Genomic DNA, 13369 nt, shown 5'->3' with positions numbered 1-13369 from the left:
CATTCTGGTGGATGTTAGGGCTTGGCTCTTCCTGATTGATATGGCTGTTGTCCTGAGACATGAAAGTGATCATAACGCACTGGCCATTGAGGTTGATCTCACTATCTTGTGTCTGAGGGCAGCCCTGAAGAAACATTTGACCGTAGATTGTAAGTGACTAGCAATATGTGTAGAGTGAAATGGGCTATCCTGGCGAACATGCAGGAGAAGTTAGGGAAAGTCTATTCTGCAGTTACGGATGGCATCAAGGATCTCCTTTTAACGTGAGGGGTCTGAGCAGGGGGTCTGTTGGGAAAAGGTGAGCACGATCTACAATAACTTGTTTGCAAGTTTAAAGGAACTGTTTTACCTGGACTCAGAAAGGGCTTGTGGGAGGAGGACCCTTTGCCTGGCTTGCACTTTTTCTGCAATTAAATAGCAGGACAGGGAAGCAATTGGAGCCTGGAGGGGTCTCTAAAAGAAGGCTATTAAATCAACAAAAAAAAACTGGGAAGCAGGGAAATGGGAAAATCTGCTGATTGCAACTAGGAAAGGGGATCAGCGTGTTTTTTGGAACCTTCTTTCTACATGTAACAAAGAGGGGATCCGACCAGTAGTGGTTAATGTTCCAGCAGCTGATTGGGTCGCTCACTTTTCCAATCTTTATTCCATGAAGGGAGAAGTAGTATTCCTCAGCACTCTCCACCAGATGATAACTACCCAGTAGGTGGGAAAGTTAATAGCAGTTGAAATTATGTGCCGATTTCACTACAAGAACTAAGAGCTGAAAATTTTAAGATAGCTCCTAATAGAGCTCCTGGACTGGATAAAATTCAGCGGGATCTATACTCAAGGGAAATAGATTTGTGGGGTCCCTACTTCACTCTAATATTTAACTCCATTATGGGCGGAGCGCTAACCCCTCTGACGTGGGCAGGGCCAGAGATAATTCCTGTGTTCAAGAAGGGTTCCCCTGCTGACCCTCACAACTATAGGCCGATAAGTCTATTTGACTGTTTCCAAAAATTATTTAGTACTATACTCCTGGAGCAACTACACACCTGGTTGAGTGAGGAAGATATTTTGACTCCACCTCAGGTGGTTTCTGGGAGTGTACCAGCACGGTGGACCAAGTCTTCCCACTCCAACTAATATTTTGGAAAATGGTGGACTTGGGTGGGAGACTTCTCTATGTTGCGTTTGCTGTCCTTGGCTGGGTGATTGACCTAGCTCAACGTTATGGCAGGTATTGGCTGATGTGGGAGTCCCCATCAACCTGCTGGCCATTATAAAAAGGCTTCATAGGAACAATTTGTCCCAAGTGCATTGTGATCCAACAGGCGAGATGACAGACCCTTTTTTCTGTGGATCAAGGGGTAAGGCAGGACTGTGTCCTTGCCCCAAGCCTCTTTACACTATATGTTAATGATCTGATTTCTTACCTGGGCCAATGTTATGGGGATGCCCCTTGCCTGGCCACCATTAAGACCCCGTCTTTAATGTTTGCTGATGATACCCTTTTAATATCGAAATTACCTTAGAGCTTTCAGAAAAACCTGTGCCGTTTTTAGTTTTTGTAAGTATATGGTTTTAAATCCATGTAATTCTACCAAACCCAATCCTAAACTCATGAGGGTTAAATATGTACATACTTTTGACTACCTATGGTTGACCCAAACAGAACATCTAGATTGGGGTAGCCATATAGAAAAACGTAAGCGCAAATTAATGCAATCCATTGGGACATTGCTCAGAGTACAAGGAAGCTCCTAATTCCACCCCATTTCCCCAGTAGTCCAAATTTATAAACAACAAACTTTGGGAGCAGCCCTTTATGGGGCTGAACTCTATGGGCACAAGGAGCTGAATAGATTTAATGATTTCTTATATAAAATGCAGTTATAGAATATATTTCTATGATATTCTATGGTCGGGTATTGGATCTGATGAAAAATTATTTCAGATTTTGTCATTATTACAGTCTTTTTTAATTAAAATGATGAAATCATTGCAGTATTGTGGGCAAGATTATTTGTAGAGGTATAGTTGTTTGTTTACAGCCTCAACTTCTCTTAGAAATTTGACACTGTAAGATGGGGCACATACAGCAAAGTCATATTAGTTACTTATTCGTGGCACCCATTCAGTGTAGTTCATCTTTAGCCTTGATTGTATTGCAACAAAAAAGACAGTTCAAGATGGTGCCCATTTGATACTCTAAGGTCGGGCAGTGGATTTGACGGAAACATATTACTATAAAAAGTTATAATTACAGTTGATTTGAATCAAATTGGTGGAATGTTCATGGAACTGCTGGTACTTGTGATCAGGACTGTTTGCTTATGTGTAATCATTTTTCAAAGCTTTTTTTCCCTCATGAATGTGTCACCCATTTGGTGTAGTTTAACTTTAGCCTGGCCGTTATTAATAAAGATATGTTGAATAAGATAATTTGAGATGGTGCAATTGTGGTACTCTCTGATTGGGCGGTGGACTTGCCACAGATAGTATGTTTGAATTTTAGGTTTTGTTTACTTTAGATTTCGTGTTCTGAATAATGAACACTCTCAGATGGTATATACAGTGAGAGTTCATCAGGTATAAATAGATGTTTCAATATGGCGCCCGTATGCATGCTGTGATCCAAAGCATATAGGTGAGTTTAACATGTTGGGGGGGATGTAAAATTTTCTAGCTTTTGCGTCTAGAATTTTCAATTCTATTAAGGACACGGAGGTGATTATTATGCTTCTCTTTCTATGCTTGCTTTATTTTTACAGTAGCCAATTAGAAAGAACTTCATTAAACACTACATATCCCATCAACCCATGAATATCACGTGACTAACCATAGAGCCATGCCCTATAAAACCAGAGGATAACAACACACTTCCTCTTTCTCTGCGTAACAGACACAGGTAATTCACTGAATCCAGAAGCCCAACAAGAAACAGAACCTTAGTGTCCAAAAGAGCAACATCTTCCAGAAGCCATGAGCCAAGGTCCACCCAACCGACGATCTGGACGAAGCCGGAGAGTCTCACAAAGAAGGTCACAAAAGCACTTGAAGAAAGAAGATCATTTGTACTCTTGACCTATGAACAAGCAGTGCAAAAGACAAGCCATTAACACTGTCTCCAAAATAAGGAAGACAATTATCTCTACAATACATAAATTAGTTATATATAGGGGTGGGGGAAACAACATCATAACCGTATTTATACAACAGACAAATGGATTCATTAATATCAATGAATAACATCAGTGGGTGAGATAATCCTCTCCTCTGTGTCTGAAAATTCTAGACACGAAAGCTAGAAAATTTTACATTCTATGTCAAGACATGAGGCTCCGATTATGCTGATTTAAAGTTGTGCCATTACAAAAGAAGATATATACCAAATGAGTTTATAATAAAATCTTTCAAAAGTAGAATCTGGGCACCTCGTATACGTCTAAACGACAACCTAGGGAAAAAGGTGTGGACGCCATAGCTCCTGTTGTTGAGTGAGCTCCAAATTTGGACACATCTATACCCGCTTCTGACAGGAGCCAATGCATCCGTCTTGCTAATGTCGCCAAAGAGACTGGACGACATGGTTCCAGGAGGGCTATCAAAAGTTGACTTAACATATCTGAACAAAATTCAGCTGTAGTAACCTCATAATCCTTCAGACATTGTACCACACACAGTTTAATGTTATCCAGAAAAGCGGGATAAGATACCAACCTAGTATTACACTTTGGGCCAGATGTACAAAGCAAATTTTGCTGTTTGCAACATGCAAAAAGCACATCACGATGCCCAATCCCCGTTTTGCGATTCGGTAACCTGGTTACCAATTCGCAAAACGGGACTGCGTGTCGCAATTAGGAAGGGTGTTTCCCTTCCTAATTGCGAGTCGCAGCGCGATGTTGTATCTTTTAGTGACCGCAAACGCACTCGCAAAACAATCGCAGTTCGCACACATTTCAAATGGGTGCTAACCCATTCGCAAAAGGGAAGGGGTCCCATGGGACCCCTTCCCCCTTGTGAATCGCAATGAAAACATTTTTTCAGAGCAGGCAGTGGTCCTGTGGACCACTGCCTGCTCTGAAAAAATGAAACAAAAACATTTCATTTTTTAGTTTTGTAATGCATCTTGTTTTCCTTTAAGGAAAATGGGCTGCATTACAAAAATAAAAACTACTTTATTTAAAAGGAGTCACAGACATGGTGGTCTGCTGTCTCCAGCAGGCCACCATCCCTGTGAGTGCTGCAAGTCTCAAGGGGGTCGCAAATTGTGACCCACCTCATTAATATTACTGAGTTGGGCCTTTGCGACCCCCTTGCGAGTCGCAGATGGTGTCAGGGACACCATCCTACATTCTTAATTGCGACTCGCAAATTGCGAGTCACTCTGGCTCGCAATTTGTGAGTCGCAATTCAGACTCTACTTACATCTGGCCCTTTGTTCTTTAAGGGATGACAAAAGATACTCCCTCTGGAGAAAAACGTCTCCCTGCTAAGCCTGAGGCCTTGACGTATGATACTCTTTTACATGAAATAAGGCAGAGTAACATTGTTAACTTAGCTGATAACTGCTTTCTGGACAAGTATTTATTGGAGGGCTAGGCATCTAAATATTTGAGGACAACATTAACATCCCAAAGTTCTGAGTATCTGGGTAGGGGAGGATTCAGCATCCTAATACCTCATACCAACTTACATACAATGGGTAATTGACCCACAGGTTTCCCCTCAATAAACACATGCCCAGCCGAAATGGCCGACCGGAAATTGTTGATAGAATTATAAGCCATCTCAGACGCTGCTAGGGAAGAAAGAAAATTCAGTATCATGGTGCAATCAGTGTTAAAGGGATCAGCACCCCGTGAATTGCTCCAGCCACACCAGTGTCTCCAAGCAGAGGAATATCGCTTGTGGGTACTAGGAGCCCATGACTGATAAATGAATACTTAAGCTTCTTTCAAAAGTTCCGGAGACTCCAATTTTGCCTGAAAGGCACCCAGCCACTAGAAACAGTTGACCTGTTTGAATCTACGGATGTGGAAAGCCCGCTGGGTCCAGGAGGAGATTCCAGCACCAGGGCAAGAGGACGGGAGGGAGCAAGCTAGTTCCAGAATTATCAGAAACCACAGTTGAGCCATCCAAAGTGGAGAGATCAGCACCATCTCTGCTTCCTGTCTCTGCAACTGTACTAGAACTCTAGGAATCTTCACAAAGGGAGAAAAGGCATAGGAAAGGAAAGGGCTCCAATCTTGGAGGAAAGCATCCGTTGCCCTTGCTCCCAGATCCGGGCGCCAGATGAAATAAGCCCGGAGTTGTATGTTCAACCGAGAAGCGAAAAAGTTGACATTGCAGGTGCCCCCTTTGTACATGAGGGATCTGAAGTTCCGAGGATGGAGTCTCCAATCGCTGGCATCCCTCAAATCATGAGAATGCCAATCTGCTACCACATTCTATTGACCCAAAAGGTATTCCGCTGTTACTGAAATGTGGTTCTAGAAGCAAAATTGCAGGAAATCCTTGGAAATTTCCGTCAGCAATTTGGATTGGGTCCCTCTCAGCTTGTTCACATAGTGAACCTCAGAAATATTGTCCATACGTAGGAGGATGCAGTATTTCGTCGTGCCTGCTTCAAAACTGCGAATTGCAAAAGAACCCTCTAAGAGCTCCAGGCAATTGATATGAAGAGGCAACTCTTCATATCCAAAGGCTGGCATCTGCCTCTATAGTCATCTCCAGTGTTGAGGTAAAAATGGCTCTGCCGTTCGTTGCCTCCATATGAGCTGGCCACCAGGATATCTCTGTTCTCGCATCTTCTGACAGGGGAATTTTCTGAGAATAAGACAGGCCCTTGTTCAGATGCATGATCTTCAAGCGTTGAAGTGCTCTGTACTGCAAGGAGCCTGGGAAAATCGCTTGGATGGAGGAGGCCAGAAGTCCCACAAATCGGGCTAGCGATCTCAATTATATATTCCTTTTAGATAAGGCTAACCTCAACTCTCTCTTGATGTTGTTCACCTTCGAGGAAGGGAGAACTAATTAGGCCGACTGGGATTTCAGCAGGAACCCCAGAAATTCTATAGATTGTATGGGAATCAGAATGGATTTTGGGACATTGATAAAAAAATCCCAGATCCTGAAGAAGAGAGATCGACCATTCTAGGTGAAGTGCTGTTGTCTGAGGGAATTGGGACAAAATGATTATGTTGTCTAGGTATATGATAAGACAAACGCCCCTGGACCTTAGGGATTCCACAACCGGCTTCGTCAACTTTGTGAAGCAGGATAGAGCTGAAGATAGGCCTAAGGGAAGAACTTTGAACTCGTAAAACCTGCCCCTCCATAGAAACTGAAGGAAATGTCTGTGAGGCAGGAATATCGGAAAGGAAAGGTAGGTGTCCTTCAAGTCTAAACGCACCATCCAATCTCCTACTTGAAGGATGTCCCGTAACAAATGGACCCCCTCCATCTTAAAATGACAGTAAAGGATCCATTGGTTGAATTCTTTCAGATTGTCGACCAGAAAAATGTAACTTAAGAATCGCCGGGGTGAGGATCTGATTCTTCTATCACATTTTTTGAGAGAAGAGATTGGATTTTGGCCTAAATTAAATTCTGATCTAGTTGGGAACAATGCATCTCAAGGGGAGGAGTCGACTCTAGGGGAATAAGGAAAAACTCTATCTTGAAACCCCGAACCGATTCCAGAACCCAAGGATCATTGGAGATCTTTTGCCAATTGTGAGATAATATTTGGGTACTTTCCCCCAAATAAACTTCTTCCCAAGGAATAATTCTCACCTGAGGGGTTAGAGTCCTGGATGGCAGCAGCAGCACCTCTATATCTTCCTTTTTGGAAGTGCCCTCTCAAGGAACGCCTCGAAGGGTAGAAAGTGGATCCTTGATCTTGGTAGCCACTTCTACCTCTGTGGCTTTGGAAGCTGTCCCCTGTCGAGCTTGGATAACTGCAGCCAAACGCTCGCCCTCTGAAATGCCTGGCCCTTCCAAAAAGTGGCTGTAGAGCTCCTTTAATAGAACCCTGGGCCTTGTCCAGGTTGGAGTAGGTAGCCACAAATTTAGATAGTTCTTTAAGAAAAGGGGCCCAAAACAATAAGCCTTGCACCGTTGGCCCAGCCTCAGAACAAGCAAGGTCCACCAATTTAGGGTCTAGCTTGATAAGGACAGAGCGGTGCCTCTCATTAAAAATTGCACAGTTAGTATTGCCTAATTCGCAGATCACTTATACAGCCCATCCCACTTGTACCTCTGTATCAACTGGTACATTAGATTCTGCCTGATAGGCTAATTCGAGGATTTTAGTTAAGGGACCTGACATGTCTAGTAGCTTATCCTGGCAAGCTTTCCAAGCTCTATCAAGCCCTTTTTTCAGGTCTTTAGTATATTTCCTGAGATAAGTCACCATGGAGGTGTCTACCCCAGGAGCTTCTGTCACTGTGTCTGGAAGTTTGAGCCTGGGGCACTGAGAGTGCAGGCGAGCTCGAACTTCTTTATCAAAGTCTTGCCTGATGAGGGTTTTGACATAGTCAGCCACTCCTGGGGGGGCACTCATGCTGTGGACCTGGGATGGATGATGTCCCCTGGTTTGAAAATCAAGGGTTTTCTCTGCTTGTTCGAGGAGGTATGATGGGTTTTTACTTTGCGCTTGCACGGATGCTGTGCGTCCTCCAATGAAGAGCTCTGAAAGAGAAGTTGTGTCAGAGTCCTCTGCGATTGCGTCAGTTCGGGGTTCTGACAGAATACTGTAGGGGTGTTCAATAGACAGAGAGGCTGCTGGTTTCTCAAATGCCTCAGAATGGGGTTCTTTATTTTGCATGGTTGCAGGTTTGACTTTGACCCCTTCTATCATGCCTGCAGAGGAAGGTATCCAACGTTATTGTTGCGCAAACCCATAACAGTGATTTTTTTAAAGGCGTAATTGTTTTGGCTAGGGATTCATTAGCGGTCTGGTTCTCTCCTGCGTCAAAAGCCTGTACCAGATTTTGCCCAAATGAGCTTGTTTTCTCATCATCATCATCATTCCTCACCTTCCTGGTATTCGTCATACATGATGACTATTTTCTTGACGAATGAGGAAAAAGGCATACGTTACTTGCCGGGTTGTGTATGTGTTGTAACACATTAGGAGGCCTAAAAATAGAAAGAGGACTGCGCTGCTGAAAGCTGCGCGGCCCTCACTCCCACTCTCCTGCTCCACGAACAACAGGTGGCACGCTGCTGAGGTGTTGAAATATCCAACAAAAACAATATCACAATCACGCAGCAGCACGCAAATCAGACAGTAACAATAAATCAATAGTAATAATGAGGGAGGAGACTTAACTGGCTGTGGAGCAGCAAAGAAAGTGGAAGTGTGTTGTTATCCTCGGGTTTTATGAGGCATGGCTCTATGGTTAGTCATGTGATATCCATGGGTTGATGGGATATGTAGTATTTAATAAAGTTCTTTCTAATGTCTGCTGTAAAGATAAAGCATAGACAGAGAAGCATAATCGGAGGATCCGGTCCGGACATACAATTAACTTTTAATATTGTATTTGGCTAAATTAGAGCTGATAAAAGGGATAATGTTATTTTTTTTATTTTTGGTTGGTTTCCAGAATTAAAGGTTTTCTAATGGCTCTGATTAAATAAGTTCTTGATAATAAAAAGCCATTACTACAGGTAAGCCGAAGACGATGTGAGGGATTCAGTGGAAATTTTGAAAGTGAATAGAGGCAAATAATTGACGTGGTAATGTTGGTGCATTTTTTAATTGCTGATAAGGACCATTTTGTTTGATATTTGGAGAAATGACCACACTCTAAAGAAATTATATATTGGTTTTGCATGGTATTGGTGAGTTTATACTACATTGAAAGGGGGATAAGGTCTTCTTGGTGTTTGGAATAAGACAACAGAAACGATATTTGATTGTAATGGGTATTGTTTAAGGTGGAGTTTCTGTCTTCTTACAGGATGAGTGAAGAAGTTATTTTCAGGTATTATTGTTTCTGATATGTGATTGATATTAGGCACATAGTGGGTGTGTTTTGACTCACTGATAGATACTGTGGGTTTTTTGTGGGGCACCTCTTAGCACATGGTATTAGAATGGGTTTGTTTTTTATATGTACACATTTCACTGTGTGGCAGAGTGGTAATCTTGCATTTGTAGTAACGTATGTATATATGTACTGGGTTAAGGAAGTGTTTGTTTGGTAATATATGGATAATTTACTTGAGTTTCTTATAAGATGAATGGAACCAAGTATAGGACCCACATAAGAATTATGGGAGTGTGCATGTGTTTCACAGTACTCCCAATACCTTTTCTGACAGTTTTACTTCCCAGATTGAAATTATGATGATTGGACTGTTTATTTAAAAAAAAAAAAAAACTTTGGATTCAAAGTGTGTGCTTGAGGCTTTGGTCATCCAAGTTAAGGTCCAGTCACATCACTTCCTGGAAAGATTCAGGATAAAAGGTCATAGGATGCCACTTCATTTGATGTCAATAAGGTCAAAGTGTGTGTGATGTCACTTCCACTACCTCTGGGATTTTGGTGAATCAACATCCATGCCCTCAGGCAACAACTACTAAGGCCCAGATACTTGTACTGGCTATGCTGGGCTCTCCCCAACTCACATATTGTCCTGCAGATTCTCCAGTTGGCTTTCTTGTTGCTCCCTTCAATGCAATTGCAACTCCTATCTTCACCTTTATCATCGGAGGAAGAAGAAAGTCCTTGTAAGGATATCTTCTCCCTTATTCAACATGCTGGCGTTCATAAACTGGCCAGACATGTAGGGTGGCAGAGGTTTGAATGGTAAAATCCTGTAGTCTTAGAGGATCAGTTTTTCCAGCAACAGACGTCTGTGAGGGGGATAGCTGACAAATGGGGGAGACACGACTTAGAATCAAAGTTCACCAGGTAGCTGTACTTAATTTGATGGCTAGAGTAACCCATATCTTCAGCAATGACATAAAAACATCCACCCTTCACATGGCAAAGATGCAAAGGTAATATCTTTGTTTATTGAGGGAGGAGAGTGAAATGCCTTAGTCATGCAGCTGAAAAAAGACATATGACACAAATGCCTGTGTCAATCTGCTGGGCCAAGGCATGTCACCTTGCATCTTTGCATACGCCTCTGTTTCCTGGAACACAACAACAACCTGCAAGGCCTGCCCCTCAACTAACTTCAACAACAAGCCACTTGTACCACCGATAAACCTATCACCTATTTTACAACCAAAAATGTACAACCTCCAGTGGGCTCAGAACTGCATAACAGGACACGTGGACAATTTCCCATTGGCCATGGACAAGAACCACCAAATCCATGAACATTTCACTCAGTCCCTCAGTGACTCCTGCTCACACAAACACAACTTTTATATACACCTATACAAAACCTATGGTTGTCTAACCAATTTAATTTCCATCTTAGTAAAGAAGCATAATTTTTACATACAATTTATAACTGTGTCTCTACATGTTTTCATAGACGAATTCCGTGTTGTTATGAAAAACATTTTACTGCATTATCTTACTTACTCTGTATATTTGACATTTTCCAGTGCTACACCACGCTTACATATATCAATAGGCATGCTATCACATTCAGGAAGTGCAACAACGCATTCAAATTAGAAGTTTTTAAAAAATTGTTCATTTTGTACAATGTGTATCAGAACTCTTTTATTTCAAGGTGCTGTCACATGTAATCATGAAGAAAACAGAGACAAAGTGAAATAAAACAATTGCCTAGATTCACACAATTTGGTTGAGTGTTGAAGTAGGGATCTATCCAAGGTTTTCTGGTTTTAAATTGTGCAATTCAGCCACTAACTTTAAGTGAGTGAACTCTGAGACTTGGTGTTCTCTCCCCCTGGGTAAAATGAAATGACTGTTGGGTTATAGTCCTGTTTTCTTAACACATATGTTGAAATTCGGACTACTCGTTCAGGGGGGTGAAACCCTACTCAAGCAGGAACCACAATTCCTGCCAGGGTGAAGTCACAAACAACCCCCAAATTAACTTGTGCTTAACCCTCTGGTAGCTTGGCACAAAAGCATTCAGGCTTAACTTAGAAGCAATGTGTAAATTATTTATACATCACTCAAAAAGTAATAAAGTGAAATCACAAGAAAAATCCCACATAAATATAGAAAAATAGAGTATATTCTAATAAATTATTTGAGATCAAAATGACAAAAATCCAAACAGTAGAGCCAGAGATATGCAATTATAAAGATTTCAGGTAAGTATAGCGCCTAAAACCACAAGGCGTCACTCACAGTTATCAGGTTGTAAAAGACCAGGCTAAAGTCACAAGTTCAGGTCAACCATGAGGAGTTTGGGCTGGATACACGGACCAGGTTAGTCCTAATGAAAGAGTTACCTTCAAAAGTCCATCACAAAGAGTTCTGTTTGTGGTGGAAGCAACCGCGAAAAGCAGGGAGAGCACCATGAATGGTCATTGATGTAGCGCGAAGAGCAGGCCAGGGGCATCTTGAACAGTCATTGCTGGAGATTCACGTTGGCGGTCACTGTTAGAAATGGGGTCTTTGGTTGACAGTCAGGTTACCCCCTGTTCAAGCAAAGACCCTCACTCTAGTCAGGGTAAAAGAGAATCACCCTCAGCTAACCCCTGCTTACCCCCTTGGTAGCTTGGCAGAGCAGTAGTCTTAACTTCAGAGCGCTAGGTGTAAAGTATTTGTACCAACACACACAGTAACTCAATGAAAACACTACAAAATGACACAACAGCGGTTTAAAAAAATAGGGAATATTTATCTAAACAAAACAAGACCAAAACAACAAAAATCCAACATACACAAGTCAAGTTATGAATTTTTAGAGATTAAACTCAAAAATAGCGCTTAGAAACAAAAATGCTTCGATGAGATGTTAACACGGCATCGTGACGGAGTCGTTCCCAACAAGCCAACACCAGCGGCGCCGGACACGGAGTCGTGTAGACCCCCAAGTACAGTACCTTTGGTGAAGAGTGAAAACAGCCGATGCGCGAAGTCGGGGATCGCGGCGTCTGTGTGAAACGTTGAATCCGCGCACTTCGAGCGGCGTCGGTCACGACGTGGTGCAGCGACTTCCACGGAGTCACGGACTTCAGCGGAGCTGCTGCGGCGTCGGGCCTGCGAAGCACGTCGCGTTCCAGTGAAGGTCACGGCGTCAGGTGCAGGCGGCGTTACCGGATTCAGCAGCGGCGTCGGTCCGAAGTCGTCCGAAGTCGATTTCCTTGGATTCCACCAGCTTTCCTTTCAAGGGCCCAGGGACTGGATAGGGCACCACTTGTCGGGGCAGGAGTCTCTCCAGAGACTCCAGGTGCTGGCAGAGAGAAGTCTTTGCTGTCCCTGAGACTTCAAACAACAGGAGGCAAGCTCTAACTCAAGCCCTTGGAGATTTCTTCACAAGATGGAAGGCACACAAAGTCCAGTTTTTGCCCTCTTACTCTGGCAGAAGCAGCACTGCAGGAAAGCTCCACAAAGCACAGTCGCAGGCAGGGCAGCACTTCTTCCTCAGCTATCAGCTCTTCTCCAGGCAGAGGTTCCTCTTGGTTCCAGAAGTGTTTCTAAAGTCTGTAGATTTGGGTGCCCTTCTTATACCCATTTTAGTCTTTGAAGTCACCTTTCTTCAAAGGGGACTCACACCTACTTGTGAAATCCTGTCTTGCCCAGGCAAGGCATCAGACTCACAGCAGGGGGCTGGAGCCGGCATTGTCAGAGGCAGGCACAGTCCTTTCATATGAGAGTGACCACTCCACCCCTCCCTCCTAGCAGAGATGGCTAATCAGGAAATGCAGGTTACACCCCAGCCCCCTTTGTGTCACTGTCTAGTGCGAGGTGAAAAACAACCCAACTGTCAAACTGACCCAGACAGGGAATCCACAAACAAGGCAGAGTCACAGAATGGTTTAAGCAAGAAAATGCTCATTTTCTAAAAGTGGCATTTTCAAACGCACAATCTTGAAATCAACTTTACTAAAAGATGTATTTTTAAATTGTGAATTCAGGGACCCCAAACTCCACATGTCCATCTACTCTCTAGGGGAATCTACGCTTTAATCATATTTAAATGTAGCCCCCATATTATCCTATGAGAGAGACAGGCCTTGCAACAGTGAAAAACGAAATTGGTAGTATTTCACTGTCAGGACATATAAACCACATTACTATATGTCCTACCTTATCCATACACTGCACCATGCCCTTGGGGCTACCTAGGTCCTACCTTAGGGGTGCCTTACATGTAAGAAAAGGGAAGGTTTAGGCCTGGCAAGTGGATACACTTGCCAAGTCGAATTTACAGTGTAAAAATACACTTACAGACACTGCAGTGGCAGGTCTGAAACATG

The sequence above is a fragment of the Pleurodeles waltl genome, chromosome 8 (genome assembly GCF_031143425.1).
Source record: "Pleurodeles waltl isolate 20211129_DDA chromosome 8, aPleWal1.hap1.20221129, whole genome shotgun sequence".
NCBI classification, from domain to species: Eukaryota; Metazoa; Chordata; class Amphibia; order Caudata; family Salamandridae; genus Pleurodeles; species Pleurodeles waltl.
This window is presented reverse-complemented; position numbering follows the sequence as displayed.